Source organism: Eulemur rufifrons, chromosome 15, assembly GCF_041146395.1.
Source record: "Eulemur rufifrons isolate Redbay chromosome 15, OSU_ERuf_1, whole genome shotgun sequence".
NCBI lineage: Eukaryota > Metazoa > Chordata > Mammalia > Primates > Lemuridae > Eulemur > Eulemur rufifrons.
In genome coordinates, this window is record NC_090997.1 from 52,715,634 (window position 1) to 52,728,365 (window position 12,732).

Here is a 12,732-nt window from a genome sequence, read left to right on the forward strand (position 1 = left end):
TATATAATTTTATAACTAATGTTATGGAAAGATAAGTACAGCAATTTGATTTTTAATATGATCCAGCGAACATGGTATTTTAATCTTAACTCAGTGCTTGCTGGTAAAATTTTGAAAATATCTTAACAATCATAAGGGAAAGAGTTTGCAAGATAACTTGGATTCTCATTGTTATCCCTGAAGCTCAGTGACTCAGTCCTGGCTCTATTACCTTAAAAATAAGACAAAAAATATTTAAAGCTCCAAAAATCTATGTCCAGCATCTTGGTACCGTGTCCTCCACATATCTCAGGGTCACAATATAAGGGATTTAGATTAGATTGTGATGATTTTAAATCCTACTATGATCATGACTAAAATTGTTATAGGATTTACAGGACATCAGAGTACATCCATTTACAATTGAGAACTACTCAAATAAATCAATTCAGACACAGACTGAATGTTTATACTCTTTTATAAAATTTTGTTCTTTAATTCCATTTCATCCAACTTGAATTCAGTATCTTCTATGCTAAAATAAGGGCCTCTTCTCTTGATAGGTTCACATTCTGGTAGAGGGGGCAAATACATCATTATGTGTCCTCACTGGGACGGGCGTCACAATAGAAGCAGAATATAAATCACAGTGGGAGAAGCAAGGATGTCGTCAAGTGGGGCCACTGGTCCAAAATGTCACAGAGAAGGTGGTATTTGGGTCTCCATTTGAAGAATGGGTGGGCGGTCTCCTTTCCATGAACTTTTCTTCTTTTTTTGTTGTATTTTTAATTGACAAATAATTATATATATGGGGTAAATATGATGTTTTAATATATGTTTGCAGTGTGGAATGATTAAATCAGGCTAATTAAGAAATCCATTAGCTCACATACTTATCATTTTATAGTGGTGAAAACATTTAAAATCTGTTAGCAATTTTGAAATATACAATGCGTTATTATTTATTATAGTCCCTGTTCTGTGCAATAGATCACTAAAGCTTATTCCTCCTGTCTAACTGGAACTTTCTACCCTTTGATCAATATCTCTCCTTTCCCCATCTACACCCCCACACTCCCCACCCCCACTACAGTTTGGATGTTTGTCCCCTTCAAATTTCATGTTAATCCCCAATGTTGGAGGTGGGGCCTAATGGGAGGTGCCCTCCATGGGGGGCCTAGGGGGTGAGTGAGTTCTCACTATTAGTTCCCATGAGAGCTGGTTGTTAAAAAGAACCTGGCACCTCCCTCTCCTTGCTTCCTGTCTCACCACATGATTTCTACGCATACTAAATCCCCTTCCCCTTACGCCATGAGTAGAAGCAGCCTGAAGCCCTCACCAGATGCAGATGCTGGTAACGTGGTTCTTGTATAGCCTACAGGACTGTGAGTCAAATAAACCTCTTTGCTTTATAAATTACCCAGCTGCAAGTACTCCTTTATAGAAACACTAAATGGATTAAGACAATCCCCCTCCCCCAGTCTCTGGTAACCACCATTGTATTCTCCACTTCTATGAGTTCAAATTTTTTGGATTCCACATGCAAGTGAGATCATGAGGTATTTGTCTTTCTGTGCCTGGTTTATTTCACTTAGCATAATTTCCTCAAGATTTATCCATATTGTCGCAAATGACAGGATTTCTCCCTTTTTTAAAGCTAGTCTTCCATTGGGTATATATGCCACATTTTCTTTGTCTATTCATCTGATCATGGACACCAAAAATGCATCTGTATCTTAGCTGTTGTGAATAATGCTGCAGTGACATGGGAGTACAGATAGATATTTCTACAGCATAGTGATTTTAATAAGTTTGGATATACACCTAGAGTGGGATTGCTGTAGTTCACATGGTAATTCTATTTTTAGTTTTCTAAGAAACCTCCATACTGTTTTCCATAATGGCTATATTAATTTACATTCCTATCAACAGTTCACAAGGGTTCGTTTTTTCTCCACACACTTATCAATACTTCTTATCTTTTGTTTTTTTCTTAGTAGCCATTCTGACAGGCATGAGGTGATATTTCATTGTGGTTTTAATTTGCCTTTCCCAGATGATTAATCATGATGAACATTTTTTCATATATTTGTTGGCCATTTATATGTCTTCTTTTGAGAAGAGTCTGTTAGGTCCTTTGCCAATATTGTGATTGGGTTACTTGTTTTTTTGCCTTCTTCTTGTGATGCCTCCAGCTTTTTTTTTTTTTTGCACAAAATTGCTTTGGCTATTCGAGATCTTGGATGCCTTTTATTTTTTTTTCTTGTCTAATTCCTCTGGCTAGAATTTCCAGTACTATGTTGAATAGAAGTAGTCAGAATGAGCATCCTTGTCTTGTTTCTAATCTTAGATGAAGAAGTTTCAACTTTTCACCGAGTATAATGTCAGTTGTGAGCTTTTCATATATGGCCTTTATTGTTTTGAGGTACATTCCTTCTGTGCCTAATTTGTTGAGAGTCTTTAAGATGAAAGGATGTTGAATTTTATCAAATGCTTTTTCTGCATCTATTGAGATGATCATATGGTTTTTGTTCTTCATTCTGTTAATATGGTATATCACATTTATTGATTTGCATGTGTTGAATCATCCTTGCATCCCAGAGATAAATCTCACTTGATCATAGTGAATGATTCTTTTAATGTGCTGTTGAATTCACTTTGCTAGTATTTTGTTGGGTTTGCTAGTATTTTGTTGAATATTTTTACATCTATGTTCATCAGAGATATTGGCCTGTAATTTTTCTTTCTTGTAGTGTTCTTGTCTGGCTTTGGTATCAGTCTAATGCTGGCCTTGTAAAATGAATTTGAAGGCATCCTTCTTCCTCAGTTTTTTTCCAAAGGATTGTTAATTTGGTAGAATTCTTCTGTGGAGCCATCAGGTCCTGGGCTTTTCTTTGATGGAGATTTTTAAATTATTGATTCAGTCTCTTTAATTGCTATTTGTTCATATTTTTTATTTCTTTTTGATTCAGTCTTGGTAGATTATATATTTTTGGAAATTGATCCATTTCTTCTCGGTTATCCAATTTCTTAGTATATAATTATTCACAGTAGTCTCTAATGATCCTTGGTGTTTCTGTGATATCAGTTATAATATCTCCTCTTTCATTTCCAATTTTATTTATTTGTCTTCTCTCTTTTTTTGGTCTGGTTAAATTTTGTTGATTTTGTTTATATTTTCAAAAAACCAATGCTTAGTTTCATTGATCTTTTTTATTATCTTTTTAGTTTCCATTTTCCACCAAATTTTCTTTAGAGGCTTATTAAAATATATGATATTGTCCATTCTCTTTTCTGGAGTTAGTAGAGTTTGAGATATGTTTCATAGAAAATTTGAGGCAACTCTGGCAGGTGGAATAAAAATAGTAGTTAGGACAAAAAAAATCAAGTAGGAGGTAAAAAGGGGAAAGAAAGGTGATGGATCACAAATTCAGGGTTAGCCCAGCCAAATTTCAAGCTTTAGGAAATTCAGACAGGCAGTTATCATTCATAGAGCGGCTAAAAAATATTCCTAGTGAGGTGAATAAATAATATATGGGTTTTTTTTTGTTTAGAGATGTAAAGAAAGATACCAGCTCTAAATTGTGTCTCTGTGAATTTTTCTCTTTATACGTGAATTACAGGTGCACCTGCATCCTTCCATCTCTAAAGACTGAAAATCCATAGCTCATACTTCACAAGTGTGCAATGGAGATGAAATAGTAAATAATAGTATCCATACTCAGCGGCATTAACAACTAAAGGTTTTAACCTTAGAGGCTATAAACTGTAAAGCATGTCTAAATTGTTAGTAAACTCAAGAACACAAAAATTGCTGTGAAGGCTTAGTTAAAATACACATGCAAAGATAAGTGGCTGCCTCATTGTTTGCCTTGATTACTTTGTGGTTTCCTTCAGAATGACTGTTTTAATACATATATATGATGATGCCTGTGGCATAAAGGATTTATGAAATGTGAACTGAAGATAGTGGAAGGGGAGCTCCCTTTTGGAAGGGTAAGAAAACTACTCAGAAAGAGGGAAGAAGTTTGCAGAAGGGCAGCCATTTCCCATTGCCCAGGAGTCATATGCCTCAGATGCTCAAAGTCCACTTTTATGAGAAAAAGAAAGCCAATTGAGATGCAAATATATAGGTAGCTGCTATAAGTGCTTTACAAAAAAAGAAAGAAAGAAAAGCAAGACCTAGGGCCAGACCTGGGGTTGCATTTGTTCTGTGCAGGCACCAGAGACCCACTCTTGACTGGACATCTGCAGAGGAGCGATGAGCCTGGGGCACACAGCAGTAAGTCTGTCACATGGGTACCTAAGGGCAGGAAGGTGGCTGACATTCCACAGAGCACCTGCTAAAGAAGCCAGAGGACAGCACTAACTACTTTATGTGTGTGTTTAACCTGATCTTTAAAACAGCTGTGTGATCCCATTTGAAAGATGACATGGTCAGAGAGTTGCAGTGTATTGACTAAGATCATTCCCCCAGTATGTTTTGACCCAATTAGTCAGACCTTAGTCCTCCTAATTTCAAGTCTATTGTTCTTTTTAAATGTCCTCTGTTATTAAGAAAAGGTTAAGTTATATTTGTTATACTTCATTGAAGGAGGCAGGGAAGTGTTTGGGCATATTAGAGAGTAAACTATTTTGATAGTTTTCTCAACCTGGAAACTGGCTTTCCTCAGTCCATGAGGGTTCAGAGTTGCACTTGTATTCTGTTTACAATTACTCTTTGCTGCGGAGTAGAAGTTGGAAATTGATAGTTTTTCTTGGACAACATCCAAGGGAGTTTGGTTTCTTAAACATTAAAGTGACTTTATAATAAATCTTTGTTCCCTTTGAGACAGGGACACAGATTATGGCAAAAAAAAAAAAAAAAAGAAAACCAAAACAAAACCCAAGCAGCTGCTTTGTCTGTACTGTGGAATTGAAATTAAGATTAAGCAAAGAATTTGGGATATGGAAGCATGAATGAAAGCATAATTCTTCAATTTCTTAAGTGTTATTTACTATTATGGACATTTACTGATATATAGTCTTTAACCATAATATATATATAGATTTGAAAAAATTCAGGGTTAACATTGATTTTTATCCACGTATAGCTATTTCTACTGACAGTTGATTATATGTTTAGTCAGTTGTAGTAAGTATAGTATAAAATGTAAGTATTTTAAGCATCTGAAAATTGTCGCTGTCTTGGAGAGAAATTGGAAGTGCAGAGTGGGAGTGATGAATGAATGCCGCTAAGTGTAACAAGATGTGTGCGTGTTCCTCCTACATATTGCTCTAAAGTATAGCCTTCTTAAAAATTGGCCCACAGATTTCATCCAGGAAATTTTTTTAAAAAGGAAATTTCCCCCCTAATACATACAATTTCCCCCCTAAATACATGCAAACAACAGGGCTGTGTAAGCACACATTCCACCTTGGCACTAGAGTGACCTTCCTCCGGGCACACTCTGCTTGGTGCGCTGCTTGAGTAGAGGTCTGGATGCATCGCAGCCCTTGTGGGTGTCCTTGCACAGCCATGCACGGAGCCCTTGACTACAGCGGAACTAGCCGTGGAGGGCAAAGGGGCCAGGCTGCCCCTGCTCCACGGGCCCTGTTCTGGGAATAAGGTCAGAAGCCAATGGTGTGATGTAAACTGTCCCCAGGCAGATCTGCCTTGGGGAGAAAAGAACAAAGTGAATCTAAGAAAACACAAACTCCACTCTCCTGGTGGGCAAGAGGCCTCATCCTGTTATCCTGGCCTCCCTCACTCTCCTCACTTTCCAGCTCTGGCCAGGAATTCACTCGTGTTTCACACCAGTCCTGAGTAGAAAAGAGATGATGAAGAAGGGGCGGGGGGGGGGGGGGGGGGAGTCTGATGGAGATGTTGCTTGGGAGAAGGAATCGCAGTCCAAACTAGACAAGAGGTCAGCCACACAGGAGCAAGCAGGTGTTGCTAAAAACAAAACCAACCAACCAAACAAAACACCCAGCCAGATCGTGAGGAGCATAATAACATCTGTGTAGGACCAACATGGAAGCAAATAGGACTGGGCACCTCAATGCAGTTTATTGTTTAACACTGTGGCATAATGATGCCAAGGAAGGTAGACTGTATGCCAAGCACTGTGATAAATACCTTAGGTATAGTGGAAGAGGGGTTTGAACCTAGTTAACTTCCTCTTACTTTCTAGGGAACTGTCCTTCTCTTGTTTTGTCCCTTGTAGCCTGATGGAGAGATTCCAGAAACCCAGTAAAGGAAGAAACTATGCATCAAATGGTAGTGACATTTGTAGTCCCCTTTAAAGTCCTTCACTTCCAGGTATTGCTAACTTTGCCAGCCATGAACCAGTTATGTCGTATCTGGGGATCTGAAGAAGAAAGATTCTTTGGTATCGGTGTCCCCTTGCATTTCTCCTTATTATCCAATAACTCCAGCCCGTGGCTATTCATCATTATAGAAGGACCCATTTCTTGATAGACTCATCCTAACTACCTTTCTCTGACCCATAGAATACTTTTACAAGCATCACAAGGAAATATTGTATAATCATCACTATTTATATTTTGAAGCCTTTTGGAGATCTAGAAAAGTATGATACTCCAAGTGAAAAAATTTTTTAGCTACAATTGTAGTCAAGTAAAAACATTTATGTAATCAGGAATTGAAAACTAAAGGAAAATCCTGAATTTCCAAGGTCTTAAAGAGTAACGTTTTTCTTTCTGATTCTCATTTGATGTCCTAGTAAGTTCACATGACCTTTTTTTAGATAGTGCTAATGATGCATGTACTGTAGCATTACATTTTGATGATCATTGAAACTGTATTTATTTCCCACAGCAGAATACGTTTCTCTGGAGGCCTGAGCATCAGGCCAGGCAGCAGAGTGACAGGAGTCTTAATTGGAACTGCTTTCCCATGGACTGTCCCTTTGGGGGTGATGTGTCACTTTACATGGAGAAAGTCTCCATCAGATGACTTACAAACATAACCTGGCTGAGCTAAATGGTAGCAGATGGAACAAATCTGGGAGAAATATTTCTTAGATGCTTCTCTAGGGAGCAGTGTTAAGATTATTCAGTGGTTTAAATATTTCAGCTTCAGAATCCTTTCTTCAGCTGGCAGTACCTACAGAAATCTGGCATGTAAAAGGCCCTGGAGGCAACTCTACTGTGCCCCAGGCCCTGGAGGGCACATTCTGAAATTCACATTCTGAGGAAGAGTACAGCAGTCTCCCCTTATCTGAGCAGTACTGGTTCCAAGACCCCCCAGTGAATGCCTGAAACCGTAGATACTACTGAACCCCAAATATACTGCTTTTTCAATCTGATAACTGAGACAGCTGCCAAGTGATTAACAGGCAGGAAGTGTGTACAATGGGATCTGCTGGACAAAGGGATGATTCACGTCCCAGTGGGATGGAGCGAACATCACAAGATTGCATCATGCTACTCAGAACAGCAGGCATTTAAAAACTTACAAGTTGTTTCTAGAATTTTCCCTTTATAATATTATTGGACTTGAGTTGACCACACATAAATAAAATCAAAGAAAGCAAAACCACAGATAAGTGAGAACCACTATACTTTGGCTTGAATTTTGCAGAAAGTGACTGTTTTCTCCCCACCTTAATTCTTGTCACAGTTGTGCCAGTCCCTTAACTGAATTGTTGACAGAAAGTTTGAGAGGCCTGAAACAAAAGAGGAATTTTGAATTCCGTCTTTGATTTCTTGAACCTTTTCAAATTCCGTTATTTGCCTTTGGGGAGATTTCTTTTATCAGTGCATTATTGAAACAAACTAGCAGATTAGTCTGCTTCTTGTTTTGGGATGAAGTTGTTATATGTTCAGTCATGGTTTCATAGAATGTGTCGACCCACTTAACAAAGAACTTTACCCATAGCCATTAGAGGCAATATGCCAAATGGAATTTTTATGGCTTCCCAAGATAGCAAATAAAATAATAAATCCTTGACATGGATTGGTCGAAATTGGTAAGGACAGGTTGGGAGGGAACCTAATTGTTTACTGTGAGAAAATGAGAAGTGAGATTTTTAGAAGTCCAAGTCCTGACTGACCCCCAGAAGCTTACTTTTCTCATCTGAGGACTCAAGAACAACTTCACTGGCCCCAAGGCCTGGCTGTTCCTCGTGGAAAACAGTTGATTCAGACACAATGATGCCATGTGGGAAAGCCTCCCACCTACAGAGCAGGGTCAGTTCTCATGCCAGTCAGCTATCCCTTATTAAGTGTGTGTGCTGTCTGGTCAAGTGTAGTTTATGCTGCCAGATTTATAAAGCCGTGTGTTCAGCAGATTAATGTCTAAAATGTTTCTGTGTGAGGAAGTGTAGCTGTGGCCGCCCTTCTGGGATCAGCTTTTCAATTCAGTAACAAAACTGTATTTTTATTTTTTAAAAAATTTATTCTTGTTTTTCCATAATAATTTATAAGTTTTTGATTTCTTAATTGTCTTGTACTCACTCTGCAGAAACATGAGGCCCACCCCCGCCACCATGATTCAAATGTTGAAACCAATAATGCTACACACATCCCAACAGGGTATGAAAAGGTTTATTACCCACATAATGAGACTTTCTGAGAGCAGGATGGCTCCCAAGCAGGTGAAAAAATGGCTTGAGAAGAGCAAGGATTGGTGACTGGCTTTGGCTTTTATTGTGGTTAAAAGGTGGGACCTGGACGAGGGTTCTTTAGGCAGGCAGGGGTTATATGTCTTGGAGGCTTTCTTACACTTTTGCTCTTATGTGGGGCAGATGGGGAAGAGGGAAGGGTGTGGCTTGAAAACTGTCAGCAGACAAATATCAAATATCAAAAAGGGGTCAACTCTGTTAGCATTCTACTTGAGTAATAGTCACATTTCAGGCACTGATATTTTCCTTTGGGACATTATTAAACTCAGTCCCCTAATGAAAACAAAATGTGTTTGAACATTATGCTTGTAGCATTTTTAATCTTTCTTGGCACCATTCTGCACTGTGGAACTCAGTGTGGGCCAGGGTGCTTGAACTCATATATGTACAGAACATGCACACTGTGAGGGGCTCCAGATATCTGAGATGACATTAGATGACCAGGACGAGCGTGGCCCACTCTGTGCTATAACTCATCTTCGTTTTGTAAAACTCGATTGAAATAATCTGGGTTTGTTCTTCTTTCCTCCACTCTCCTTCCAACTCTCTGTACCTCCCACTCCACTCCACTGCCAGTGCAGGGAATGGAAAGAGAAGTATTTCGTTTTTGCCCTTGATAGTGATTTTATTATCATTAGTGGGGCAATAAACAGTTGGTTCTTCTCTGACTTGACACCCTCCAGCTAGCTCCCTAAATTTCATAAGAAGGTGTTAGCCTACGGAGGAATTTTTAAAGTATATAAACTTTTTTCTTATTCAGGAAAAGAGAATAATTGCACTCTAGCCTCATCCTGTTTGCTAGACAGCTCTTACTAAAATTTCATTGTAGAGAAATTATACACATAAAGGATTCCCCAGAAGATACGTAGTCTGTCCATCTGGCTTGGTGGTTCTCAATCATCTACCAGACCTTAATATAAAAAGGCTACCTTTACTATCTTCAAATGAAATTCTTAGGTAATATAACTTACCTACACAAATTACTCTAAACATCGATAGGATACTTTAACTGTATATAAAGAACAAACAAAAGGAAAGAAATTTATGTTAAAAATAATATATATTTCAGTATGTATATGTTGGGGCACAACTCTTCCAAAAGACATTATCAATAACTCTTTTAATCTTTTTTTTTTTTATCTCAGCATATTATGGGGGCACAAATGTTTAGATTATGTATATTGTCTTTGCCCCATCTGAGTCAGAGCTTCAAGTGTGTCCGTCCCCCTGATGGTGCGCCTCGCACCATCTACCCAACACCCCATGAATGTTTTACTATGTGTGCACTTAAGTGTTGATCAGTTAATATCAATTTGATGGTGAGTATGTGCGGTGCTTGTTTTTCCATTCTTGTGATACTTCACTTGGTAGAATGGGCTCCAGTTCTATCCAGGATAATACAAGAGATGCTAGATCACCATTGTTTTTTGTGGCTGAGTAGAACTCCATGGAATACATATACCACATTTTATCAATCCACTCATGTATTGACGGGCACTTGGGTTGTTTCCACATCTTTGCAATTATGAATTGTGCTGCTATAAACATTCTAGTGCAGATGTCATTTTTATAGAATGTCTTTTGTGCTTTTGGGTAGATGCCCAGTAATGGGATTGCTGGATCAAATGGTAATTCTACTTGTAGCTTTTTGAGGTATCTCCATATTACTTTCCACAGAGGTTGTATTATATTTACAACTCTTTTAGTAAAATTTCAAATAAAACAAAGCAACAATCTTCTCTTGGTTTTTGTGGTGGTTGCATTCCTGGAAAGTTCAGTGTATCTTGACACAGAATAAGAAAAAAATGTGTATGTAAAACAGAGTTATATTCTGTGCTTTGACCTTTATTTTCTCTTAATGTACAAGTCCAGCAGGGCATTCCAGTGTGCAGCCTACAGCACAATTCTTTGTGGTTAATGACTGCTCTGTATACTGCATGATGTCTAGCATCCCTGACCGCTGCCCAATAAATGCCAGTATTGCCCACCCTGCTGGGACAACCAAATATATATACACAAATTCCCAAATAGCCGCCTAGAAGGTGGTGTTGACTCCATTGAGAAACACTATTTAGGTATTGTAAATTTTATGCCTGGATCAAGCCAGGAAATCAGAAAACTAAATATCTGGGTCTTTAAAAATCTCTTTGTTAACCTTTGCTTTTTAAGCAGTGTTCTATGGAATACACTTCTGTTGGTATTGAAAGTATCACCAAGTATGTCATTCAATGACCCTCTTAACGTCTATAGGAAAATTTCCATTAGATCTGAAAGTCTGGAGAAGCATGAATTCTCTTTAGTATTTCTACCTTTTGATCTTGTATTAGGTTATATTTCTGTTTTAGTCTTTTTTAGTTATGATGCTAGGAAACTTGAAGTCACATTTGTGGCCCACTTATAGTTATGATGATGTATATACACTGTGTGTGTATGTGTATATGTATATATGTGTATGTGTGCATATATGTATCTTCTTCTGACCTCATATTACTTTTTGTTTCCTATTTTCTCTTACCTTGAATTATTTATGTTCCTAATATTTAAGTGCTTGTATTGATACCTCAGATTCTTCTTGAAACAAAGCAGAATATAAGTAAATGGAGTGAATAAAAAGATATGGGACCTCTGTCTGAAAGTTCCAAGAGGAACCTTAATGTTAGTTGTAGGCTGGAATAAAGTGGTGCTGTACCCCATTAGTTTTACCTATGAAAATGAAGTGCCTCTAGATTCCCAAGTTGTTTCATAAATAAACCATTCCACTTGCTTTCTAAATTTTTTCTATTATTATTTCAGCACTAAAAATAAAGGGGCATGCAAATTCTATAAAAATAAATTACTTTTTTATCTTTGAAAATGAAAAAAGGCTACCCAAATGTTTATATAAACATAATTAAGAATAAAAGTGAAAAATAATTTCATACAAATTCTCACTTACATATATTACCTTTCTGTGTTCTTGTGGACTTTGCTCATATACCTATTCAATTTTACAAAGATTTTGTGATTATAATTTACTTTAATATTCTTCCAGAATTAGTTAAAAGTACATTTATCCATAAATGTACAGTTTATAAATAATTCCATTTTATTGTAATGTAGTTTTTTTCCTTTCGTTTGGATTATTTTTAAGTAAATTCAGAGACCCGGATTTACTTGATCAAGAGGAGGAATATATTTTTATGGGAATTGCCTTCTGAGTTTTACAGTAGCTACTATTGGACAATGGGCTTTTAAAACATTTTTCCTTAAAATGGAATTCTTGAGCCCCCTGCTGGAACCGTTTAGTATTTGTATGAAGTAGTAGGATATGGGAGTTTTACAATTCTAAATGTAAAGTTTTTAAAAAAGAAAACAACCTGTTAGTAACAATATATGGTCTTTGTAATAAATAATCAGGGTACATAATTGGCCAAACAATACTTTTGAGAAGATTTATCTTGCAAGTAGATATTCAATTTGAGTAGTATTAATATAATGAAGAGAACATTCAAATGAAGGAATAATTTGTATGTATTGAATGTGCTACGTTAATTTGTGAATATTTTACTTCCTGTATACTTCATAAAAACTATTCATTTATATTTTATTTTATTTTATTTATTTATTTGAGACAGAGTCTTGCTTTGTTGCCCGGGCTAGAGTGCCGTGGCATCAGCCTAGCTCACAGCAACCTCAAACTCCTGGGCTTAAGCGATCCTCCTGCCTTAGCCTCCTGAGTAGCTGGGACTACAGGCATGTGCCACCATGCCCGGCTAATTTTTTCTATATATATTTTAGTTGGCCAGATAATTTCTTTCTATTTTTAGTAGAGATGGGGTCTCGCTCTTGCTCAGGCTGGTCTCGAACTCCTGACCTGGAGCGATCCACCCACCTCGGCCTACCAGAGTGCTAGGATTACAGGCGTGAGCCACCGTGCCTGGCCCATTTATATTTTATTTTCAAAGTGAGATTCATTGATTCAACGAATACTTAATGAGCACCTACTATGTGTTAAGGACTTATTAGATGTTAGGGATGCATTGATGATACACATTTATGCTTTCTCAGAGTGGGTCAAACTGTGATTGGAAATGCCAGATCAACATACCATTTCATTTATAAGAAATGAATTAGCAGGGATTTGAAC

The 12,732-nt window shown here is 37.4% G+C and overlaps 1 protein-coding gene across 12 annotated transcripts in view; it reads left to right on the plus strand.

The window, feature by feature from the left end:
• KLHL32 (kelch like family member 32) overlaps positions 1 to 12,732 on the plus strand; it is a 139,098-nt gene that overhangs the window by 40,109 nt on the left and 86,257 nt on the right. The window lies entirely within an intron of this gene.